Source organism: Triticum urartu, chromosome 2A, assembly GCF_056163025.1.
Source record: "Triticum urartu cultivar PI428250 chromosome 2A, HENAU_Tu73, whole genome shotgun sequence".
Lineage (NCBI taxonomy): Eukaryota > Viridiplantae > Streptophyta > Magnoliopsida > Poales > Poaceae > Triticum > Triticum urartu.
This window is the reverse complement of record NC_141874.1, coordinates 6,624,134-6,635,719: the sequence shown is the minus strand read 5'-3', so window position 1 is coordinate 6,635,719 and position 11,586 is coordinate 6,624,134. Positions and strand designations below refer to the sequence as shown.

Genomic DNA, 11,586 nt, shown 5'->3' with positions numbered 1-11,586 from the left:
CACTTCAATTGCGATGTAAGTTGATAAAAATCGAATAGAACGATGTTGACATAGAGAGCAATGATTCAACTAATTATCTGTTACAAACTAAAATCTATTTTACGTGTCAAAGGCATTTCCGTATAATACGAGGAATGTTGTCTTTAGCTTCATTTGCATGGTACAAGGTGAGTGTTGCATCCAAGCCTGCTGACAGCCCGCTGGACTCCCCTGCTGCATAGAAGTGAGCTCCCCTTGATTTGCCCACCCCCATCTCATCTACTCTAATTCACGCTGTAGCGTCCATGCTCCCCTTCTTCGTCCAGTAGCATGCGTAGGCTCCATGAGTTCCGATGATTCACCCGAGCAGCTTAGTTAGCCCGAACACGTTCCGTAGCTCCAACCGCATCCAACCTCATGCCCAGCTTCGATTCCGGCGACCATTTGGACCGTGTCCAGCAACTTCTATTGCGCGCGAGCCTTAGCTTCCCCATGACACAAACCACATCTAAGATAGTGCCCTGTAGCAAGCACACGGTGAACCTCAGTTGAGGTCGTCAGCAACTAATTCCGGCGAGCTAATGTGGACGTAATCAACATAGGCCTAATTGCTTCGGTTCAACCGCCAACAGTACAATGACAGGTCGGTCCCCATAGTTAAATAGCTGGCTATTATTTCTGTTAAAAATGGGGTTAACCACAACGAGTCCCACATGTGCTGCATGTAAAGAAAAGTTAGGGAGATCAGGTTGACCAGCAGCGCCGTCTATCCTCTGCCACATGGACCTGCCATCGAGACCCACTAGCCAGGCTTTCATTCAAATTGTTCTAATGGAGCGATCAGTGTTTTTCGCAAACTGAGCACAATGGTGGCGGTTTTCTGAAAAAAAATAAAAGGTGGTGGTTTTCTGAACGAGGGTATTCAACTATAGTGTTTTTTTAACCTGAAATCTTAAACACGCAGCTGCGCTCGTTCGTCGTGGCTGGCGCACGCGCTACACGACAAGAAATTGTATGTTGCTGTCTCCACCTCTCTCTCGCACGTGGTCCCAATACACAGCCCACAAAAAGGAATTAACCACAGAAAAATGAGCTGATCCACGGTGTTTCAGTGCGCCCATCCATGTCGTGATTTCCCAACAAGATCCCACGTTGCATGCATTTAATTTGCGTTTTCAAAATTTCAAAAAGCTATAACTTTTGAACTGATCATCGAAACTCAAATTTGTTTTCACGGCTAGGTTCCACGCGACGAGCTCTTCAAAAATAAATCTCATATGAGTATGTTTTGACTAATTTTTTTATGAGCAACTTTAGTGCTATAGGAAAGCAACTTACTGCCAGTCTGCGTAGGATGACTGTGTATCATTGAAAATCCCTTTGAAGTTAGCTAGCTTCACCTCTAAGTTTCCTATCATAACTAGTTTAGTTTTGCCTCTAAGTTGATAGTATTGTAGGCAGCGTAGTTTTCGAGCTAGGCTAACATTTATTCTAAGCTGCCTGCCATGACTAGCGAATAGCTTAACATCATCCTTAGTTGCATAAAATACTTTTCGGTATGCTAAGAAACTTAGTTTCATAGATATGCAACTTAGTAACAATTATGGACAACTTTTCAATGTATTGTAGGCAACTGAAAAAGTAATGTCAGGCAACTAAGCATCACAGTTAGGCAACTTCAGAGTGTTTGTAGGCAACTTAGGAAAACAATAATAAGCAAGGGCACAATATTTGTGTCATGACTAACGAGTAGCTTAACATCATCCTAAGTTGCCCATATATGGAAAGATTCATCTACTATAGTATGTTGATCTTTCACGAACTCGTCTGACCAACCATATGAACCCAACGATGACATAACATGCATTAATTTCAGTACAAGAAAATTTCAAAAGGCTATAACTTTCAAACTGCGTGTTGGAATTATGATCCATTTTCATCATTGGGTTCCTTGTGATGAACTCTTCAAAACTAGATCTCATATGAATATGTTTTGATGCTTTTTTAAAGCAACTTTGATGCTAGATGAGGCAACTCTAGTGCTAAACTGGAGCAACTTTAATGCTAGATGAAGTGCATTGTGTGTTTTAGTGATTCACCTGCTAGCCTACTAATAGTTGTGTGCAGTATTCTAATGGATGGTTATCATGGTTGTTAAGTTGCATACATCAAAAACTAAGTCGTCGATAGTTTAGTTGCCTATGATACTGTGAAAGTTGCTTACCGCAGAGTGAAAAGTTGTCTAACATGGCTACTAAGTTGCCTGCCTCAGAAACCAGGTTGCCTACACACCCCAATTGCCTAAAATAGTATGAAAGTTGTCCATCAAGGGACCTAAGTTGCCTACAATGTTGAAATGTTTTTGTGCGATATAGGTTGTCTATCATGATTTCAAATTTCGAAACTATGTGGAGATGGATGGTGTGATAGCATTATTCTTTCCTTTTCTGGGGGACTCTGTCGGCCAACGCTACCGAGCACGTGGGTGTTAGCTAGCCATGTCGTGGGTGTTGACTGGTTGCATAAGTAGGGACAGATGATAAGGTGCATAGGGGGTGATGAGAAGTTTCATAGGGGGCTGATCAGACAGTTGCCCACAAGTCTACACAAGTTGTTCATAATTTTTGCATGAGTTTCCCTTGAAAATTATTGAAATCTCCAAATATAATGGTATAAAACACACATGAGTTGCTTGTTGAATGCACTGGAGTTGCACAAAAACACTCCAAAAATTGCTAACTTTTTTGTGTGATACTCGGGTTTCATAACGATCTTAAAATGCCAGTCATCTGAGCATCATCGATAAGTAACTTCATAGTGTTTTAGGCAACTTAGAGCATCTCTAGCAGACCCCGCATAAGTGGTCAAACCCGCAAAATAACCGCTTTTTGCAGTTCCAGTCGAAAAATGGGCCCGAATAGACCCCTTAAAATCGTCCGACCCTTAAATTTTTTAAGGGGCCCTGTAAATGCGAAGCCGAAACCCTTATATTTACGGTTTTGAAGGCGATTTTTGTTGGAAATATGCCCTAGAGGCAATAATAAATTGATTATTATTATATTTCCTTGTTCATGATAATCATTTATTATCCATACTAGAATTGTATTGATAGGAAACTCAGATACATGTGTGGATACATAGAAAACACCATGTCTCTAGTAAGCCTCTAGTTGACTAGCTCGTTGATCAATAGATGGTTACGGTTTCCTGACCATGGACATTGGATGTCATTGATAACGGGATCACATCATTAGGAGAATGATGTGATGGACAAGACCCAATCCTAAGCCTAGCACAAGATCATGTAGTTCGTATGCTAAAGCTTTTCTAATGTCAAGTATCATTTCCTTAGACCATGAGATTGTGCAACTCCCGGATACCGTAGGAGTGCTTTGGGTGTGCCAAACGTCACAACATAACTGGGTGGCTATAAAGGTACACTACAGGTATCTCCGAAAGTGTCTGTTGGGTTGGCACGAATCAAGATTGGGATTTGTCACTCCGTGTAAACGGAGAGGTATCTCTGGGCCCACTCGGTAGGACATCATCATAATATGCACAATGTGATCAAGGAGTTGATCATGGAATGATGTGTTATGGAACGAGTAAAGAGACTTGCCGGTAACGAGATTGAACAAGGTATCGGGATACCGACGATCGAATCTCGGGCAAGTATCGTACCAATAGACAAAGGGAATTGCATACGGGATTGATTAAGTCCTTGACATCGTGGTTCATCCGATGAGATCATCGTGGAACATGTGGGAGCCAACATGGGTATCCAGATCCCGCTGTTGGTTATTGACCGGAGAGTCATCTCGGTCATGTCTGCATGTCTCCCGAACCCGTAGGGTCTACACACTTAAGGTTCGATGATGCTAGGGTTATAAAGGAAGTTTGTATGTGGTTACCGAATGTTGTTCGGAGTCCCGGATGAGATCCCGGACGTCACGAGGAGTTCCGGAATGGTCCGGAGGTAAAGATTTATATATGGGAAGTCCTGTTTTGGTCACCGGAAAAGTTTCGGGTTTTATCGGTAACGTACCGGGACCATCGGGAGGGTCCCGGGGGTCCACCAAATGGGGCCACAAGCCCCGGAGGGCTGCATGGGCCAAGTGTGGGAGGGGACCAGCCCCGGGTGGGCTGGTGCGCCCCCCCACCAAGGCCCAAGGCGCAAGGGAGAGGAGAAGGGGGCAAACCCTAGGGCAGATGGGCCCTAAGGCCCACCCTGGTGCGCCTCCCCCTCTCCCCTCCCTTGGCCGCCCCTAGATGGGATCTAGGGGGCTGCCGCCACCCCTAGGGAGGGAACCCTAGGTGGGGGCGCAGCTCCTCCCCTCCCCCTATATATAGTTGAGGTTTGGGCTGTCCAAAACACACGAGTTCCTCTCCTTCTTGGCGCAGCCCTACCCCTCTCTTTCTCCTCGTCTCTCGTAGTGCTTGGCGAAGCCCTGCTGGATCACCATGCTCCTCCACCACCACCACGCCATTGTGCTGCTGCTGGATGGAGTCTTCCTCAACCTCTCCCTCTCTCCTTGCTGGATCAAGGCATGGGAGACATCACCGGGCTGTATGTGTGTTGAACACGGAGGTGCCGTCCGTTCGGCACTAGGATCTCCGGTGATTTGGATCACGATGAGTACGACTCCTTCAACCCCGTTCTCTTGAACGCTTCCGCTTAGCGATCTACAAGGGTATGTAGATGCATTCTCCTTCCCCTCGTTGCTGTAGATTGATCTTGGTGACACATACGAAAATTTTGAATTTCTGCTACGTTCCCCATCAATTTTATCAAGGCTCTGCATACCGGTCAACGTTGGCAGTTGAGGAATCACTGCTCCCGCCAACGCCATGAAGCTCGCCCAACCGCCCGGCCGCCGCGTCCGTCCGCCACCCGTCCGCTCGTCCGCCGCCGGTCTGCCCGTCCGCTACCCGTCCGCGCTAGTTAGCTGTATAAATTGATGCGAGCAAGCTAGCTAGCTAGCCCAGGCCGCGTCTCTTGCTGGCGACGGAGGAGCTAGCTAGCTGGCCCCTGATGGATTCGAGCTGAGCTAGCTAGCTAGCTCGCTGCTGATGGATTCTAGCTGAGCTAGCTAGCCAGCTCTCGATCGATTCGAGCCCTGAGGAAGGCGATTGGCTGCTTCGTATTTGGTCGTATGCGGCTTCGTTTTTGACCACTTCGCGTGCTATCTATCGGTTTCGTGGGAGCAAAGCTAACTGACGATGGACATGGACGAGAGGAAGAAGAAGACATGGGGAAAGAATATACGCGAATTTTCCGTTTTACTATTTAAGTTTGAGGCGTCTGTTCTGCCGCAGCTAAAACCAACCCGTAAAAGAGCATATTCCATGAATATCCTTTTATACGGGGCCATTTTGCGGGGTCTTCCTCTGCAGTCGTCCGTGCCGACCTACAAAACCATTTTTCCACGAACTGCAAATGCGTTTTGCGGGTCGGCGGAATGCGGGGTCTGCTAGAGATGCTCTTAGGAAAAACACAATGATAAGCAGCCTCATAATTGGAGGCAACTAATTTGCAAAGTTAGACAACTAAGCAGTAATGATAGGTAACTAATTATCAATAGCAGGTAACTGGACATCAATGATAGGTCAATTTCATAGTATTTTAGGCAAGTGGGCATCACTGATAGGCAACTCAGCAACCATGGTAGGCCAGTTGTGATAATTTTAGCATTTTTACACAAACCAACCTAATAGACAGTCCTTCTAGGCAAAAAAATGAAGTTGCTTTCCTGTAGCACTAAAGTTGCCTCTATCGTACCCAAAGTTGCCTCGAAAAAAAAGTTCGACAAAACCTATCCATATGAGATCTAGTTTTGAAGAACTCGTCGCGAGAAATCCAGCTGTGAAAGCGAAATTAGATTTCGATACTTAAATCAAAAGTTATAGCTTTTTAAACTTTTTGGACCTTCAAATAAATGCACGTGGGAGAAGATTCCTTTTTTGGTGGGCTACGTCGGGCGCACCAGCAGGTCTTTCCATATTTGAAAGAGCGCTCGATCCCACCAACGGGCGCTCGCGTGCTTGCTAGCCATGTCCTTTTTTGTAATTTACTCAACATCATATATCTACATGTTTTTGCGTTGCACCTTGTTTAGGATAGGGGACTCTTTATTTTCTTTAGAAACACATTACTCTTCATCGTTGCTATAATGTATCTGGGTACGGAAAAACCATTCTCGGTTACAAACGCAGACACTCACGTACACCTCGTTCACATATTCAACCATATGAACACTCACCCACACACTCAATCCCTACAAGCACCTACGAGGATGCAAAAAAAAACATGCGACCACTCCCTAGCCCTTGCGCCCATTCCCCCGTGGGTGACCCAGGCAGCGGCGCCAGATCCCACCACATGGTACCTCCTCCTCCTTCCCTCGCCGCAGCCGCCAGGGCAAAGCCCCTGGCTGTGGCTAGCGCCGGCGCGCCTTTTCTCCTCGCCTCGGTGGTGTTTGGCGCAGGGCGACCAGCCTGTGCGGAGGCATCATCACTACTGGGAAAAGCTTTATAGGTGAACTCAAAAGAGTGGCGGGCGAGACGACTCAGATGAGGCACCCGCCACCGCTAGTTAGCAAACGTAGTAGTGGCGAGGTATTGGATTAGTTGAAATAGGCCAACTCTCCTCTCCCTTCAAAGGTTATAAGTGATGATCATATATCTTGTTGTACACTTCTACGAAATAGCAAGGAGGAATATAGTCATCAATTTTCCGCCCTGTTTTATAGATGACACTAATGCCATGGCAACATGGTAATCCTGAGAGCTGCCAATACCTACATGAGCAAGTCCATTGCTGCAAGTTCACTGTAAATTTGAATTTCTCATGCTCTTGCACTTCAAAGCCATCTTTCCCATTCCACATTACATGACAGAAACCCGATCTCCTTATGTTTTGCTTTAGTTTTTCAAAAATGTTCGGGCCTATAGTTCCTTTCTAGTTAATTGACTTCGATATATTTTCTTGTACTCAGACGATAATTTTGCATCTGATCCACTCAGAATAGAGATAGGTACCTAGCTAATAGGATGTAGTTGTTGAAAGACTCACACATGTTGTTACCCACTGAATCATAATTGGACCCCAATTTCATGTAGGCCCTGCTCCAATGAACTAGATCAGTGTCCAACGTGTCTTTAGCACCCTCAACAGGGAACTGTACTAGCCTTGCCCTATTGTAGTTGAAACTCACTTTGTCTGGAGATTTTGCACATCTCCAAAAACTTTTCTGAAGATCATGGCCAGGGTGTTTTTCATTCCAATTAGCATATATGTGTGTTGCACACATTATATGCTCAGCTTAGGTAAAATGTCCTCAATTTCCCCTATCAGTCCCTTTTGCTGATCTAACATAAATACCAACCCATCTGCTTGATTACCTATTTCAAGTCCTTGTTTAATATTGCAAGAAACTAGAACCATGAATCATAGGTCTCTTTCTCCACAAAAGCCCAAGCAATAGGATACATCTGGTCATTTGCATCTCTTCCTATATCACACAATATCTTCCATAACAAGCACCTTTGAAAAAACAACCATCAAGGCCAATAAATTTTCTACAACCTGCCAGGAAACCTTTCTCAAGACATCAAAACACATGTAAAGCCTTTGAAATACATATGATCCATCCTTTTCATCTTGGTCCAACTTTACCGCAACTATGCTTCCAGGGTTATTTCTTAAGAGCTCTAGCTGATACTTAAACAATTTGGAGTACTCCCGTTCAGTGGAATGAAACCGTTTCTACATGATCATTCTCTTTGACTTCTTACACTGTGCAACTGTCACATCAGTAGATAGGTTCTCTAGTATAATTTTCCTCAAATCCTCTAACTTCCAATTGGGATTTGCTCTTATAAGCCTGCCATACTTTGTAGCAATAACAGATGATGTAACACGTTTGTTGTCTTTTCTTGGAATGCAGTGGTGCTCATCTACAAAGACAGACACTTGTAGCCACTTATTTCTACTAGTTTTAGAAGCATAGACCATCCAGTTGTAACAAGGCCAAGTACACTTTGCAACATCCTTATGATTTTCATCCTTTGTGGAAGCAACATGCACATGCCTTTTAATGCCATATTTTATCAGAGCTTTCTTCATTTAATCCTTCCTCTTAAAACCATTCAAATCTCATATGTAGGTATTTCTGATTTGCTGTCGTATCTCTTCCATTGACTTTTCCTTCTCACAATCTGGGTGCCCCGTCACCATCACTTTCCTCATCAAAAGAACATTCATCACACCATCATCTTCTATCTCATCCAACTTTTCATCACCAGAAAATCCTTGAGTGAAATTATTATCTTTGATGACAGGACCAACAACATCCCCTAATTTCTTTGCTCTCTTCCGCCTCCTAATTTCCCTTGCTAATTTCCTAGCTTCCTCTGCCTTTGATTCTTCAGCAGAAATGTGCTATGAAAGAGGCTGGTAGTCAATATCACTCTCATCATCACCTTCCTCTCCTTTTTCATCAACATGTATTACATGTTTTGCACTTGTTCCACATTCGAAATGATCTACACATACATACTCCAATTCAGAAGCCGTTGTTGTTGTGTGTCTCTGTGCAGACTTTGGCATTCTTGCTCTCTCTGATGGAGCTGCCGCTGGTGTTTGTCTCTCTGCTAAAGGTGTCTATCTCTCTACTGCTGGTGTTTGTTTCCTTGCAGAACTTATATTCTTTGGAAACTTTACTCTCCCTACAGGAGCTGGTGCTGGTGGTGTTACTGCAGCTGGAGCTGTTGTTGCTGTAATTGGAGTTTTTGCTGCTGTTGATAATTGAGTTGTTGCTGCTGTTGATATCAATAGGTACTTTTCTCCTTTTAACTAGTAGTTTAGCAGGTCTATTTTCACAATCTTCACTGGGCTCTCATATGTACTCACAAAGTTTTGAGCATCATTTATTATTCTCAAATTTTCTTTCTCAGAAGCTGTCCTTTTCACGCCCACCACAACTTCTGTCACTTGCTTCTGACAATCTTCTTCTTCCTCAAGATGTTTTACGGCTGTAACTAATGCACACTATGTTATAAGCATCTCATCCACCTTTTCAGTGTCCACAACCTCCACATTTATCAAAGCAAATTTGCTACCTTTATGATTAGAGTAAGTTTCATCTACTAAAACTGGTAGTTTATCAAGTGTGTTATCCAATTGCCTCATTTTTTAGAAATTGCCCCTTCCCCCACATATATTTCTGCCCATAACCCTACAGCTGTTGCATGCTCCATCTTCTACATGGTTGCTTCATCATGTATGAACATCAAACCATCATTCAAAGTTTTCCCTAGAGCAAGCCAGTGCATTTTATAACTAACTCCCCTTCAATGTCCTCTTTCAACATGATACATGTGCTCTGAATAGGATACTAAATTCTCATAGTTCAAATTCTTTGTAACCACAGAAATCCTTGCCATCAGTCCTGCATTTGTATTCAAGAAAGCCACTCACTGTCTCAAATTTCCGAAAGTAATGCAATGAAACCCCAACTTCATCATCTGCAAGTGCCTCATCATCACAACCCGCCCCAAAAAGACAAACTTTATGTCAGTGCCTCATCAACACACCAAATTCTCTTCTCAATGACAAATCTTTGCCATGGATGATTTTTATCCAAAACCCTCGCCGTTGATTGATTTTAGGAGGCACTGGAAGCAGAGAGAGAGAGAGAGAGAGAGGACTCACCGGCGGGCGCAAAAGCCGACGCGTGGTTGGCGCCATGTGGCCGCCGGGCGGCGCTGACGCTAGCTGGGTAGTACACGACAGCGTAGTCGAGGCAGCACAAGACAAAGAAGAGGAAACAAACCAATGCGACGATGGAATGGAAGCACCTGGATTTTATGCCTGCCTACTCAACAAGTCCAGTCAGCATAGACTGTGTGGAAACCTCTCAAAATCAAGTCTAAAATACCATAGGGGGGAATTGTTCCGGTTTTAAAGATTTCAGGGGGTGATTGGGATAGTATTAGAGTGCGGAGTGGGGGAGGGGGGGGTCCACCAGAGAGGATTTTAGGAGGAAAACGATACTTTCCTCTAGGAATTATGACTCGTGTGCCGTAGCCGTCGCCTGGATTGGATCGATGTGAAACAGGCACCCACCGTATGCGTTGTAGGGGTAGCACTTGCGGGCCGCTTCTGCGTGCCAAAATCGATGGCTTGAGTTCCCTGCTCAATCAAATCCAGCCCTAGACCGCACATGCCTGTGCTCCATGATTGTTCTTTATGATACCTTGGAGAATCGCGGTAACCAACGACAATTTCTTCCCGGCCTTGAGTCTTTCTCTAGATCAACTGAAACACAACCTTTGAAGGTCAAACTTTGTTCCTGATAGCAATTGTTAGAATTATTTGAAACACACATCGATCCGTTGAAGGTAAGCAATCACACAAACACAAGCACGATATTAAGATTTTTTGACGAGGTTCATTAACACGACTACATCATTGAGGCATGTTGGTGCTTCAATCACTATGCCATGGCCGGTTCGGCCACCCCTGTCACGGGCGCTTGGGTCGCCCTTCTCGTGATCTCTATTTGTAACATATCAAATCAGAGTAAATTGCATAAAACCACCACATTTCGGGCTTCATCTGCAGAAAACCACCTAGTCCTTAATTATTTGCAAAACTCACCGCGCATTCAGGGAACTTTTTGTAAAAAAGCACTGATCAGGTGATTTAGCCCGTTGAACCACTTTCTGATAAGTGGGGCCGGAATGTAAGGAGCTGATTTGGCAACAAATTAACACACACACCCCTACATCTAAAAGAAAAACGCAATCAGGCCCTCCCCTTGTGGATAACCTCGAGTAGTCCAAATACCCCAAAGACCTTGACCGCCGGCGGGCTGTTGTCCGGTCGGCGCCGCTCCTCTGCTGTCAGACACACTCCTCCCATCGCCGGAGACCACTGCCAGCGCCGCCGCGCCCGTCTTCTTACTCGCGGCGACAAAGAAGTGGCGGGAGGAGCGCCTCCATACTCGCGGACGCGGGGACTTTCTCCGGCACGCGCTCGCTCCACCAGCCCTGCCATCTGCCGGAAGCAGCGCAAGTGCGGCTGCTGCTCGGTGCCTTGAAGGCCGGCGGCGCGCCCAGCCCCTGTCGTGGCCGCGCCTCGGCCATCTATCGGGGACGCCCAGGCCCTGCCGTGGCCGCGCCTCGGCCATCTCTTGGGGACGCCTAGGCTGCTTGACGCCCAGGAGCGTGCTGCCGGCTCCAGGGGATCAGAGGAGAGGTGCGCCACCACCCTGTCGCCTCCTCTTCATGGAGCCAGGAGCTCACTGCCGCCCAGACCGAGCTCCGATGGCCGCCACACCCTGGATCGACGCTGCGGCGTGCGCTAGAGGACCAGGTGGCACGGCTCGAGAGCGTGCGGAGGCTCGTGGCGACAGTGCGCCGCTGGCCCTCGCCCTCGCGAAGACGGCCGGCGCTTGCGGGGAGATCTTCTGTGCCGACACGCGTCTCGCCGGCCGGTGTGCCCCCCCCTGTTGCTGCGCGCGAGGAAGGAGATGCCCTCCGTGGGGGAGGGGGAGGGGTTTGATTGCTTTTTCTTTTAAGATCCAGGGAGGTATACGTCAATTT

The 11,586-nt window shown here is 46.1% G+C and overlaps 1 pseudogene; it reads right to left on the bottom strand.

Moving 5' to 3' along the window:
- Positions 1-6,734: 6,734 nt before the first annotated feature.
- Positions 6,735-11,171, bottom strand: LOC147982761 (uncharacterized; annotated as a pseudogene).
- Between the last annotated feature and the right edge of the window lie 415 nt (positions 11,172-11,586).